We start from the raw sequence: 12,900 nt of genomic DNA, 5'->3' as shown, positions 1-12,900 counted from the left end.
GGTCCATGGAGTCTCTGAAAATCTCTCAAGTGGCATCTTCCTTCCATGGCACCCATTACTCACATAGAGGCTCACTGGCAGGGACGAGGAATGCTCGGCATCCTCAGCAATTGGCCCAAGGCGCCATCACAGATGTTAGGTAAACGCACTCTGCACAAACCAGTCCCCGACTGACCTACGGCAAGGCCTTGCCTAGTATCACTCGCAGCCCGATTGTCCACTGTAATGTCCTTGATATGCAAGGATGAGAAGTGTGGCACCTCAGAGCCTGAATCTTTACAGCCATCCACTTGCCAGCGACTCACAAGCATGTGCAGCAGACCATTCCCAATCCTTTGCTCTCCTTGTCTCGCCCCACCTTCTGGCTCTACTCCGACTAAATTGTCCAAACATGCCCACAGGCAGTGACGTATTCCATTCTGCTGACTACGCCAAGTCAAAGGGTCTCTGATTGGGCAGCTGTTTGCACCATGATGACTCTGGACCCACCTCGCTTTGAAAAGAAAAGTCACCTACCTGTTGTTTGGAGATACTCTGCAATGTCCAGTCCAAAAGCCTTTTCCGGGCTTTACTGCAACATTTGTGTAATACACACTGGCAAAATGACACTTCTTATTTACAAGACAATAAACAGTTGACAACTTCCTGACAGCAGTTTCTGTTGCAGAACACCATACCTCATTGCATGACTTCCTGTCAGTAGTCCTTTTAGTGCAGAACACTAAAAATCATCTCAGTGTGTCAACTTAGCTATCTTCCCCAAATGTTACAGTCTCCTTTCATAGATGTTTAACACACACAGGGTGTACTTTCCCCTCACACAAAGGTAGATCCTCACATAGTCCCTGAGGTCATCCTATACCAAGCCACGGGACACGCTAGATGAGGGTCAAGGGTGGCAATGTTTCTCTTTCTGTCCCCATAGTCTCCTCCTCTGGATACACCGGTGGCTGAGCCCCACAGAGGACCCTCTCTCTTTCCTTCAGCATAACTCTACATCATGCTGGTCAGGGGTGTCCTGCTCGATACCCGATCTGCACTGGACCCCACAACTGGTATATAAAGGGGCACTAACTCTACTCACCACATCACTACAGGACGGGCTACAGATAAAGGGACACATATTTATATATGTACATGCCTAAAATACTGACAAGAGTCACCGATGTTTATTTTTTTTATACTACCGATCCTAATACAGCACACGTTTATGGATAAAAATGCATTGGCCAGAACACATAATACACTTGTGTTAAGATCTGTAAAAAAAAACATTGAACTGATGAAAATACATTATTTTTCTATGTCTGTATGAGTCTTACTTATTGTATTTTTTTTTTTTTTTTTTTATACGAAAAGGGCTATATATCGAATAAAACATAGACAAACTCATCTATATATGCTTAGTGCTAGGTTTAAAATTAATCAGAAGAGGGTGTGGGATGGAGTCTTTTTTTTTTTTCACTAAGAGTTGTAGCATTTATAAGACAACAGCTGAAATTACATGAATTCTTGCTGATAAGTGACAGGTCTGTCTGGAATTTCCACCTGTTTGATAATGCTTCAAACTAGAGCAGAGGAATGTGTCTGTATATATATCTCTCATACGCTTCTTGACACGCTTTATTAGTTTTAGCAGTGTATAGCACACAGAGCTATTTACATCAGACCCTGTCCTCAAAAGAGCCTGAAGTTTAGTGTCCCTACCAAAGTCACACACATTAGGATCACTCAACTCATTCAGGTCCCCGCTTTGCAGAACCACTCATTGGTTGTGCAAAAAGCTGAACTTCGGGCAACTTTTTTCTCCCATGCAGTGGGGTTGTGCCTTCACTGCATGGATTACCTGCCCATTTTCGTCTATCGAATTGGAGAGCCGGAATATACTCACCTAATCCTATGATCCTCTCAGCGCAAGACCAGTCTCTGCCCACCCCGGTCTAGGGTGGTAGAATGATTCTGACGTCATCATGCTCATAGACCAGCTCTGTAGTGAAGACGTCATAAACAGTCCCACTGCTGAATGTGGGGAAGCACCTTTTTCCAGAGAATTGAATAAGGCTTTGTGTTATCACCCCATGCACATCCCCACCACATGGGAAAAAAGTTGGGCTTTACCTGCTCCTTCTAAGGCTAGCGATACATGGAGCAATTTTTTTTTCTGAAACCTTGAGCCAGAAGCTATGGGCAACAATAGTAAACTAATAGACAGAAACACTTGCCTTATAATCCTTGCTTCTGGCCTACATTTGTAGCAGCTCCTTCCTTGTAGGACGTGTGGTCTCAGACCCGCTATCTCTATTTCTACTTAGTTCCTCATTCTGTGGTTTCTAACCCAACTAGCAGGGACAAGAAAGATCTGTCTATAACTTTGTGAAAATTAACAAGCAACAGGTATTTATAAATACCAACAATAGAGGGCAGCAGCTGAGATCCCTACAGCTGAACTCCAGGAATTCAGACACTTTTAAAAATGTGCTGGATTACTATGGGTTAAGTCCAACATGGTGCATGCCACCTCGTGGACTCATCCCTTTAATATACAATTTACATTTTTACTAAGCGTGGGTGATTTGAAATGGATTCTCCAAAACAGGGGTGTTTCTCCATAAACAAAAATGTCCAGAAGAGAATACCAGCATGGGGGAGGGGTGAATGTACCACCTACCTGCCCTTCATGGGGGACAATATTTAGTCACTGTCTCCTTGGTGAACTGGAGGTAAAAGCATGCTGGTTTTTTTTTAATGTTTTTTAATGTATTAAAAAAAATATTCTAGAAATGTTGAACCTGTTCTTAAAGCTCGGGTTTAGCACTTCATATGCAATATTTAGGTTGAAAATATTTTATTGCATTTCATCATAAAATGATAAGCAAAAAGAGTAAATCAAACTAAATCGGGAAACAGAAAAGAAGAAAAGGGGGAGGGAATAATAACAAATAATGGAGATTTTCAGCAAAATTCAAAGCAGTAAATCTTCAGTTAGATACAATGGGAGTAAAGAATAGGACTATAAAGAGAGGAAAGAAAGAAAAGACATGATAATGTAACCACGCATATATAGATCAAAAGTTAGGTTAATACAGTGTAAATCGTGGGTATTATAAAGATCTAGATTGCTGGTCTAGGTAAAAATGTGAGTAAGGAGTCCTAGTGGGGAGAAACAAAGACGTACATAGAGAACAGATTTGATCAGGTCACACAGTGCCTATACAACTTATCTGTATTAGATTAATGTAACTATCCATGTACCATAACTTCATGTGCTTTTCCCAACTGTCGTTTACTCTGGCTTGCTTCTCTTAAATTAGCATATAATCATTCATAAGCTCAACGCACAAAGTGAGGGGGGAGAGACAGTGGATTTTGAAAATCGGGGAATGAGCTGTGTGGCAGCTGATAAGAAAAAATGGAGAAGGCTGGACTTTTGTATTTTAACAGACCCTGGGAGAATAGACAGAATTCCTATCTTTGGTGAGGGAGAGAGTGAATCATCATACATCTCATTGTATATGTATGTGGAAGATCTCTTTCCAAAAAGGTCTGATACGGTCACACTCCCACCATATGTGCATATAAGTGCCTCTCACCCTGTGGCAGCACCAACACGAATCTGATGAGTTAGGAATTATCCGGTTTAGTTAAACTGGGTCTCGATACCATCTAGATAATACCTTAAAATGTTTCTCCTGGGTGTAGGAGGATATCGAGGAATTGTGTATAAACCTGAACGCTGTATGCCATTCCTCAGGGGATATCTCCATCTCCAGTTCCCTTTCTCACACCTTGGTATATATAGGCAATGGACCATGAGTGTAAGACATGATCTCTTTACAGATTATGGATAACGTATGGCGATGAACCCTCGGAAATGTACATAGTCCATCAAACGCAGTCAAGGACCTACAGTATGTGTTTGTCTTGAAGCATGTAAAGTGTTACAATACTTTGTCAGGCTCTTATTTGTGAGCCAGTCGATGGGCACAAATTTTGAGGACGTATGTGGCTGAAAGGGGCAAGAGGTAGGGTGCACGAATTTACGTGCAGTAGGTTAAGAAGATCTCTCATATGAGGCATAAAATGGAGTATGATTAAAACATAAGTAATGCACAATTGCTACAGGTCTCATAATGAATGTCCATAAGGAAGTCCATAAACTAAATAAAAAGCACTAATAGTCTATTAACTTAGGGCTGCCATCAGTAGGAGCAGAAGCCAGATTTCCAGCAAGGCTGCAGGTAAAAAACAAGTTGGAGAGGCACCTCTAAGTGTATGCTTTAAAATGATTTATTACAGTTTAAAATTGGCAACTCACATGTTGGGAGATAAAAACAGGCACTTCAAAAAACGTAAGACTGTCCCAAGGGTCATCAGTAGACGTGATGTCCATTCCCTGACAGCGCCATGCAGGGTTCACCTTGCTGGTCACCGTTTGTGTAGAAGCTAGCTGTGCGGTGGAGGTAGACTCAGATCAAGGCTTGAGGTGCAGGTGGCTCAGCGGCATAGGACAATGACGTCACCGGCATGCAACGCGTTTCCGAGCATGTGCGCTGCGGGTATTGCGGCAGCTGCACTCCTTCTTCAAGCCAGTGTTAATTTTGGCAGCAAATTTCAATTTAGTTTTAGTCTTAGTCTTAGGACTAAAATGGCATTTTAGTTTTAGTCCTATTTTAGTCTTCTGCAAGTGTTTTAGTTTTAGTCGTATTTAGTCGATTAAAACTCCAGTATATTTTAGTCGACTAAAACGCCCTACATTTTAGTCGACTAAAACTCATTTTAGTCATCTATAATCGAATGGGTGTAGTTCAAATGTAATTTGTAATGCATTATTTAAGCATTTCTCTACAATTTCCAAACTCATTATATACTACTGCTGGTCCTGGAGTGAAAAATCTAATATGTTATTATTTATGCTTTGAGCATGCACCAGTGTTAATTTTTGGCAGCAAATTTCGATTTAGTTTTAGTTATAGTCTTTTGACTAAAATGCCATTTTAGTTTTAGTCGTATTTTAGTCTTAAGACTAAAATGCCATTTTAGTTTTAGTCGTATTTTAGTCATCTGAATTGTGTTAGTCGACGAAAACGTTTTAGTCGGTTTTAGTCGACGAAAATTAACACTGCTTCAAGCATACTACAGGGACATGTCTGAAGCTAAATATACCACTAGGGGGAGGCGCTTAGAAACATCTAATGAATATACTAGATAAACAACTGGCGAGATGACCAAGGGTACAATGCATAGAGGCTAAAATGCTACAAAATAAAATATCACTTCCAAACTGAAAAAGTACATATTATTTAATAAATATAGCATTATTTTTAAATGGGGTGGTTAGAGGTAAATATTATACTCTGAGACATATAGAACACAATTATAAAAGTATATATATATATATATATATATATACACACACAGTATCTCACAAAAGTGAGTACACCCCTCACATTTTTGTAAATATTTTATTATATCTTTTCATGTGACAACACAGAAGAGCCGACACTTTGCTATAATGTAAAGTAGTGTACAGCCTGTATAACAGTGTAATTTTGCTGTCCCCTCAAAATAACTCAACACGCACCCATTAATGTCTAAACCACTGGAAACAAAAGTGAGTACACCCCTAAGTGAAAATGTCTAAATTGGGCCCAAAGTGTCACTATTTTGTGTGGCCACCATTACAGTATTTTCCAGCACTGCCTTAAGCCTCTTGGGCATGGAGTTCCCTGGAGCTTCACAGGTTGCTACTGGAGTCCTCTTCTACTCCTCCATGACGACATCACGTAGCTGGTGGATGTTAGAGACCTTGCGCTCTTCCACCTTCTGTTTGAGGATGCCCCACAGATGTTCAATAGGGTTTAGGTCTGGAGACATGCTTGGCCAGTCCATTACCTTTACCCTCAGCTTCTTTAGTAAGGCAGTAGTCATCTTGGAGGTGTGTTTGGGGTTGTTATCACGTTGGAATACTGCCCTGCAGCCCAGTCTCTGAAGGGAGGGAATCATGCTCTGCTTCAGTATGACACAGCACATTCCAATCCCTTCTCTGCTAACATTGTCTTTTTTTGGAAGATAAATAGATGATATTATCATTATATGGGATGGACCTACTGACTACATCAGTCCTTTTGTAGATTATTGTAATGACAATCCTTATGGGCTGTCGATTACATATGTACTAAGCATTGAGTACTAAGCTTTCTTAGACTTAGAACTTGGCCACTTTGAAGGCACAATATGTGCTAAAAATTACACCAAGCCAACTGGTGGCAACTCTTTTTTGCACTATAATAGTTGCCACTTCCCCAAATGGATTTGCAATATTCCCAAAGGACAATTCTGCCGACTACGACAGAATTGTACCCGTGACATAGACTACATAGAACTAAGCAACATTCTCAAAAGAAAGTTTTCTGGATAAGGAGTACCCTGAACCCCTGGTCAATCAAGCTTTTGAATTTTATCTTGGAGGAAACCCCCCCAAAAAAGCTGTGAACCTTTGGACCATTCTGCCAGGTTCACCACCACCTTCCATTTCCAATATAAGAAAATGGAAAAGATCTTGGCCCAACACTGGGGCATACTATTAGAGGATTCCCACTTAAAAACTATTATTCAGGATCACCCCAGAGTTACCTATCAAAGGGCCCCCAACCTCAAAAACAAATTGCTCCCAGCAAATTGAAGTCCTCTGCCCCTGTTTCTGTACAGCAAATTCTAATACCCTTGGTAGGGATGTATCAGTGCCACAAGGCCCTATGTAAAATGTGTCAATTCATCCGTCACGGCCGAAAAACCTTCCATAGAAAAGGGAATACTTTCCAGCTAGACAACTTTTATAACTGTTCCTCAGTCTTTGTGGGTTTATGGTCTGTCCTGTCCTGCCCTGCCCTTGTGGACTGATCTATGTGGGCCGCACTATGCGCGCCTCGAGGCGGCGCTTCTGTGAACAGATGCCTTATTGAACTAGGTAAAGACAAACATAGTGTCCGACGACACTTTGCAGAATTTCACCAAAAATCCACTGCTGGACTCCAAGTTTGGGTCATCGAACAGATGCCCAAATCCCTTTTCCGGAGGTCGAACGGTACAAGAGATTACTCTTAGGATTTACTCTCTCGATACACTCTCACCAGGTGGCCTCAATGAGGGAATTGAAATTGCCTCCATTCTTTAGTCCTTGCTCATAGTACCCCATATTGCACAAGAGTTTAGGAGAGTTTATGGGCATTTGCTTTTACAAGCATTTTTTTAAACTTTCCATTCTGCTGATTTTTTAACGTACAATTGAAAGCGCAAATGCTTTTAAACGTCGCATTTTTTCTTTCTGAAAGCTGCCCTCACTAAAGCGGTCAAGAAGATTTTTTTTTCTGCCTCTAAACGCTGACCTTAAATATGCCTCTAATGTGCATGGATACCTCTTCTACAGTGAGGAAAACTCCTCTAGAAGAAGCATTTTTTGAATCCAGTGTGCATGGACCCTTAATATCGTCAATGTTGCCCTGTTAATTGTGAGTGAATGTATGCCAAATGCCCAGATGAACCCTTTACAAATATACCCTTAACACTGGCTTCATACCTATGTATGTTACCAAACATTACCACAACGCATGGAGCGTTGCAGTGCCATTCATTTAAACACAGATACAGAAGCTGCCAATGAATGCTGCAGATGTGTTTTATTTCATGCAATAAGATCCACTGCCAGCCCATTCAAAATGAATTGGCTGTCTTAACGCAGTGCACCTAAAGTGGAAGCCCAGTCAAATACTAACTATACTTAAAGTGTTTGTAAAGCCAAACCACTTTTTTTGGTTCTACAGTTCCCTTTGTTAGATAACATGATGCTCCCCAGTGTATGTGATTTATAAAAATATGCTGCATAATACCTTTTTCCTGAGCGCCGCTCAGCGCTCACGTGACTGCCCACTGGTCTCCTCTCCCGATCTGATAGAGCTGCATGGGGAGGGGCTGGGTATCCCCTGCATACTTTAGCAGGGAGGAGTAGAGGAGGAGGCCAGTGGGCAGTCACGTGAGCGCCGAGAGGCGCTCAGAAAAAGGGTATTAGACAGCATATTTTTATAAATCACATACTCTGGGGAACATCATGTTATCTAACACAGTGGTCCCCAACCCTAGCCTACAGGGCCCACTAACAGGCCAGATTTGCAAGATAACTGAAATACATCCCAGGTGATATCATTTGCTGCTCAGTGATTGCAGTACTCTAGTCTGCATCTCCCCAAGGTAATACCTAAAATCTGGCCTGTTAGTGGGCCCTGAGGACCGGAGTTGAGGACCACTGATCTAACAGATGGGAACTATAGAACGAAAACACAGTTATTTGTACAGCAGGAGGGAGGGATCTAGGCGCAGACTAAGCTGACAGGCAGGGAGGGGAGAGGAGAGAGAGGACAGAGGAGGACAGAGACCAGAGACCACAGTGTCAGGGCTCAGCAGCCATGATAAACCGTGGTCAGTTTACAGGGGGGAGCTTTGTGCTGTCCTCCCCACATATTGGCGGCTATTGCTAGGGATCTCTCTTCCCCAGCCAGCCGCACCCACCTAACATTGGGTGGGGTCCAAGGGGGCTCGTTATAGGTACAGATAAGACAGCCCAGCCCTGCATTTGCCTTCAGTGACTCCACAATGTTTGGTGATGATGCATGTAACTTTGTGCCAGAGCATTGCTTCAATATGGTAGGTCACATTCATCCACATTTTTCTCTTTCAGACTGGTGATTTGGTGGCTGTGTATTCTCCTTTTTCTTTCTTCCTTTTCACATGCACTAGGTTTTCATTTTCATCCTCACTCTCTCTCCAACTCTCCTTTACCTATCCTATGCACTTAGGGAGTCTTGTTTATTTCACTTTGATTGCACAATATAGTACATTGTTGCGACATATTCCCACTTAGGTAGGTCACTTCTACTCACTATCCTTTCCTTTTTGAGGCCTCTGGGGCCATTTGCTTTGCTTCTTGTTTTGTCATTTCATTCAACTCTAATCGCACATCATTGATACTCTTTTACTTTATTGCCCACGTTTAGCATTTAATCTGAGCATCAGATACATACTTTTTTAACTCAGGCTCACTCTTTGTGTTATCAGTTGATACCCCTTCTTACTGCAAAGTATTATACTCCTTGTACTGATTGCTGATATTACTATTTACATACACTTTAGATGAGTCTGATGCATAGATATGTCTCCTTTAGCCATCATCGTGAATGCCACACCATGTTGGTCTGTGCTTGTGTTTGGCCCTGTTTGTCCTGTCGGGCCCTCGAGGATCCCAGGCACAGATCTTCCAGGATAGACATTCCCAGCGGCAGCCAATGGATCATGAGCATGCAATTTCTTTTACCAGATTTGTAAGTATGGGCCCCTTGGTGGCCCCTTAGTGTTTTGCATTAGCATAACATTATCTACTATCTTTATTACATGCCACAAACTGTTTATTTCTTAGAAACCATGGATTGCATCAACCCCTGAAGGAGTGAACGGTTGTTCACGCAACGCGTCAGGTTATCAGGATGCATTTTCATACCTACCATGGATTGCTCTATGGAATATCGAACTTGACTTTAATATTAATATACTATAAATAACATCACAAATCTGTTTCATAATATGGTACCTGTCTGTGTTTACTTGCTGACATTGTATGTTCCAATAAACTTGCTTTTTACATTGTATCATCGGGCGTGTCGCACCTCATTTAAAGTCCCAAGAGCAAATCTTTGTAACTTTCTATGTCATTGAGGGATGGAGGTGGGTCACGGGGTGCATCGGGGCATATTTTAATAGTTTACAGGGGGGAGGGCAGAACCAGGCAGAATTAGCCAGGTATTTCAGGTGATACAGGGGGTCAAATTGCACAGCATAAGCACTGTGCTGCATAACATGCTTTAAAGAAGCAGGATCCAATTTTTTTTTTTTTAGGGTAACAAACACTTTAAACCTACTCCCAGTCCGCATTCCAAGCCCTATTCTAACTTACATATAGAGCAGTGATCTCTAAGCTGCACCCCGTGGCCTTTTGCTTGCCATTTTCTGGCCTTGGGACACTGTTCCTCCCATTGATACAAGGCACAACTCCTTTCACTGAAACCAAGAATGGGGAGTAATACCTCCAACTGACACCAGCAATGGGGAAATATTCCTCCCACTAACACCAACAATGAGGTTCCTCCCCTAATATACCCAGGCACTATGTATTTTTTTTACTCCCACTGTCACTGGAGCACTTTCTACTACCACAGGCTACAGTCTGGCCCCTCAAAAGTCTGAAGGACAATAAACTGACCCTTTGTTTAGAAGGTTTTTCCTCTTTTGTAGAGAAAAGATGTCTATACTTGCCTATTCTGAGGGTTCTCTGGTCTGGTCACGTGATCAGGTCCCAGCACTGGCTTAAATGTAGATGAGGGACAGCCGACAACGAATGTCCCATAGAAAGCCTATGGGTGACCTCACCACACAGGCTTTGCTGTCATTGTTGGCTATCTCTCCTCTTTTTGAAGTTTGCTGCTGGGAAGATCATGTAACTTGACCATCCTCAGAATAGGTAAATACAGACATGTTTCCTTTACATAGTAGTTAGGCTAGACTTAGAATGGGTGTGGGAGCAGATTTAAGTATAGTTAGTATTTAAGTGGACTTCTACTTTAAGGCACAAAAATGTGCGCATTAATGTGCATTTGTTAATGGATGCAGAGGTGCGAAGGAGCCCACAATGTTCATGAATTGAGAGTTTGTGCCAGTGTTTAAAAAATTAGCTCCATCTATGTCTGTAGGTATTGGTAGATTCATTTTTTGTTTATTGCTGCATCAAATGGCTTTATGTGCAATTCTTGGGTGTGTTTACAATACTTACCATTTGGTAGCAGGCAGGTTTAAGTTTCTGATGTTGGACAAAATGTAAAAGGTACTTTGCCAGACAGTACATCTAAAATAAAAAACAAATTCAGTACCTTTCCATTTGCTCTACTTATTAGTTGCGCCTGAATATAGCACTTTATTTTTAGTTCACTAGGGGCTCTTTCACACGACTGCTCCGATTTCTTCTTCCGCTGCGGCACTTTTTTTTTTTTCACGGGCATGGATGACACTTGTGTCATCCGCTCCGTATGTCCGCATATCATCCCATCCGTTTGCGGATGATATACGGATATAATATATGTCTATGGGGATTGCGGATGTCAGCGGATGACACCGCTGACATCCGATTTTGCATCCGTTCCGTTTTTTTAACGGAAGAAAAATAGGGTTCTGTTCCATTCCAAAAAATGGAACAGAACTGAAAGGACGCAAATCGGATGTCAGCGGATGGTCATCGGCTGACATCCGCAATCCCATTGACATGCATTTTGGCCGTATATCACCCGCAAACGGATGGGGTGATATATGGACATACGGAACGCCCGTGTGAAAGAGCCCTTAGAGTGTTCACATACAATAGGGCCAAACAATGTAACACATACAAGCAATCATTCCAAAGGTAACTTCACTAATAGCATAATGAATTGGATGCCAGTATTACACATGACCACAAAGAGATCCTGCTGTCATTCTTTAAAGTGATTACAATGGTTTCTTTTAAAAATAAAAATAACAAACATGTTGTACTTAGAAAACCCTTTCACAGAGCTTCCCCGATCCTCCTCTTCTGGGGTTCCTCACCAGCGATTCTGGCTTCTCCGGCCTTCCAAGTAGCCCCGTAGCAAGCTGCTGGCTATCGGAGCACTAATGCAGGCTCGATCCAGAGCTGCACTGTGTGCATCTATTGACACACACCGTGCGGCTCGGCCCCATCCTGCTTCCTCATCACTGGCTTTTTTAGACAGCAGCGGGAGCCAAAGGCTTCCACTGCTGTCTAAAAAGAAGTCTACTTTAAGGCACTAAAATGCGTGCATTAATGTGCATTTGTGGTGCTGTTACTGGACAATAGAAGATACACAATGTAACATCAATTTTATTATTTGATTAGCAGCTGGCCTAATTGCAGGCCCCAAAGTGAACTGATACTTATCTGTTCGGTAGGTTAAAGTGGTTGTATAGGTTTTTACCTTAAAGTGGTAGTAAAGTCATGAATAAGAAAAAAAAAACACTGACAGGCAGGGTTATAATAACAGAAGAGACCGGGTCTCTTCTGTCATAAATGTACCCCTTGTATGCGCAGCTCAGATCACATTACTCGCTGTCAGGCAAGGAGTACAATTATGAAGTAACCTCTAGGGTGTCTTCTGTTATAAAAACCCTGCTCGCCAGCATTTTTCTTATTCATGACTTTACTACCACTTTAAGGTTAAATCCCTTGCAACTACTTTAACCTACTAAACAGATAAGTATCAGTTCACTTTGGGGCCTACAATTAGGTCAGCTGCTAATCAAATAATAAAACTGATGTTACACTGTGTATCTTCTATTGTCCAGTAACAGCACCTGAATGGTATTACCTTTTTTAAAATGAGAAGTTGTTAATTAAGCTTTGTTCGTAAATGTAATTAACCCACAATAGCCTATTGTTCTTCACTAGAACTCTAGTTAAACAAAGAGAAATTGCGTTAGCTGCTGTAGTATAGTGAGATTCCCTGCAAGAATAATGATAGCGTACAGTCAGTTGGCATAATGGAGCAGTGGTTGCTATTTCTACTTATGCCAGCGTTACTTCCGTTCCTATTGGCATGGCCTGGGGATTTTTTAAATGAAAATAATGGGTGTTTTTGGACCCTCTTGCCTTATGTGACTGCTGGCCATTTGTTGCTGAATCAGATGTTGGAGCTGGGGAGTTCAAGAACTGTTTTACCTGCTAATGCTGCAATCATATGAGTGTTAACCACGCTGTGAATTCCTTTGGCAAAAATCTACCGATTCCCACACAAAGTGCATCCAGCCACAATC

The sequence above is a fragment of the Pelophylax lessonae genome (assembly GCF_965119305.1).
Source record: "Pelophylax lessonae genome assembly, chromosome: 10".
In the NCBI taxonomy this organism is placed as follows: Eukaryota; Metazoa; Chordata; class Amphibia; order Anura; family Ranidae; genus Pelophylax; species Pelophylax lessonae.
The sequence above is the reverse complement of the archived record's forward strand: the minus strand, read 5'-3'. Positions refer to the sequence as shown.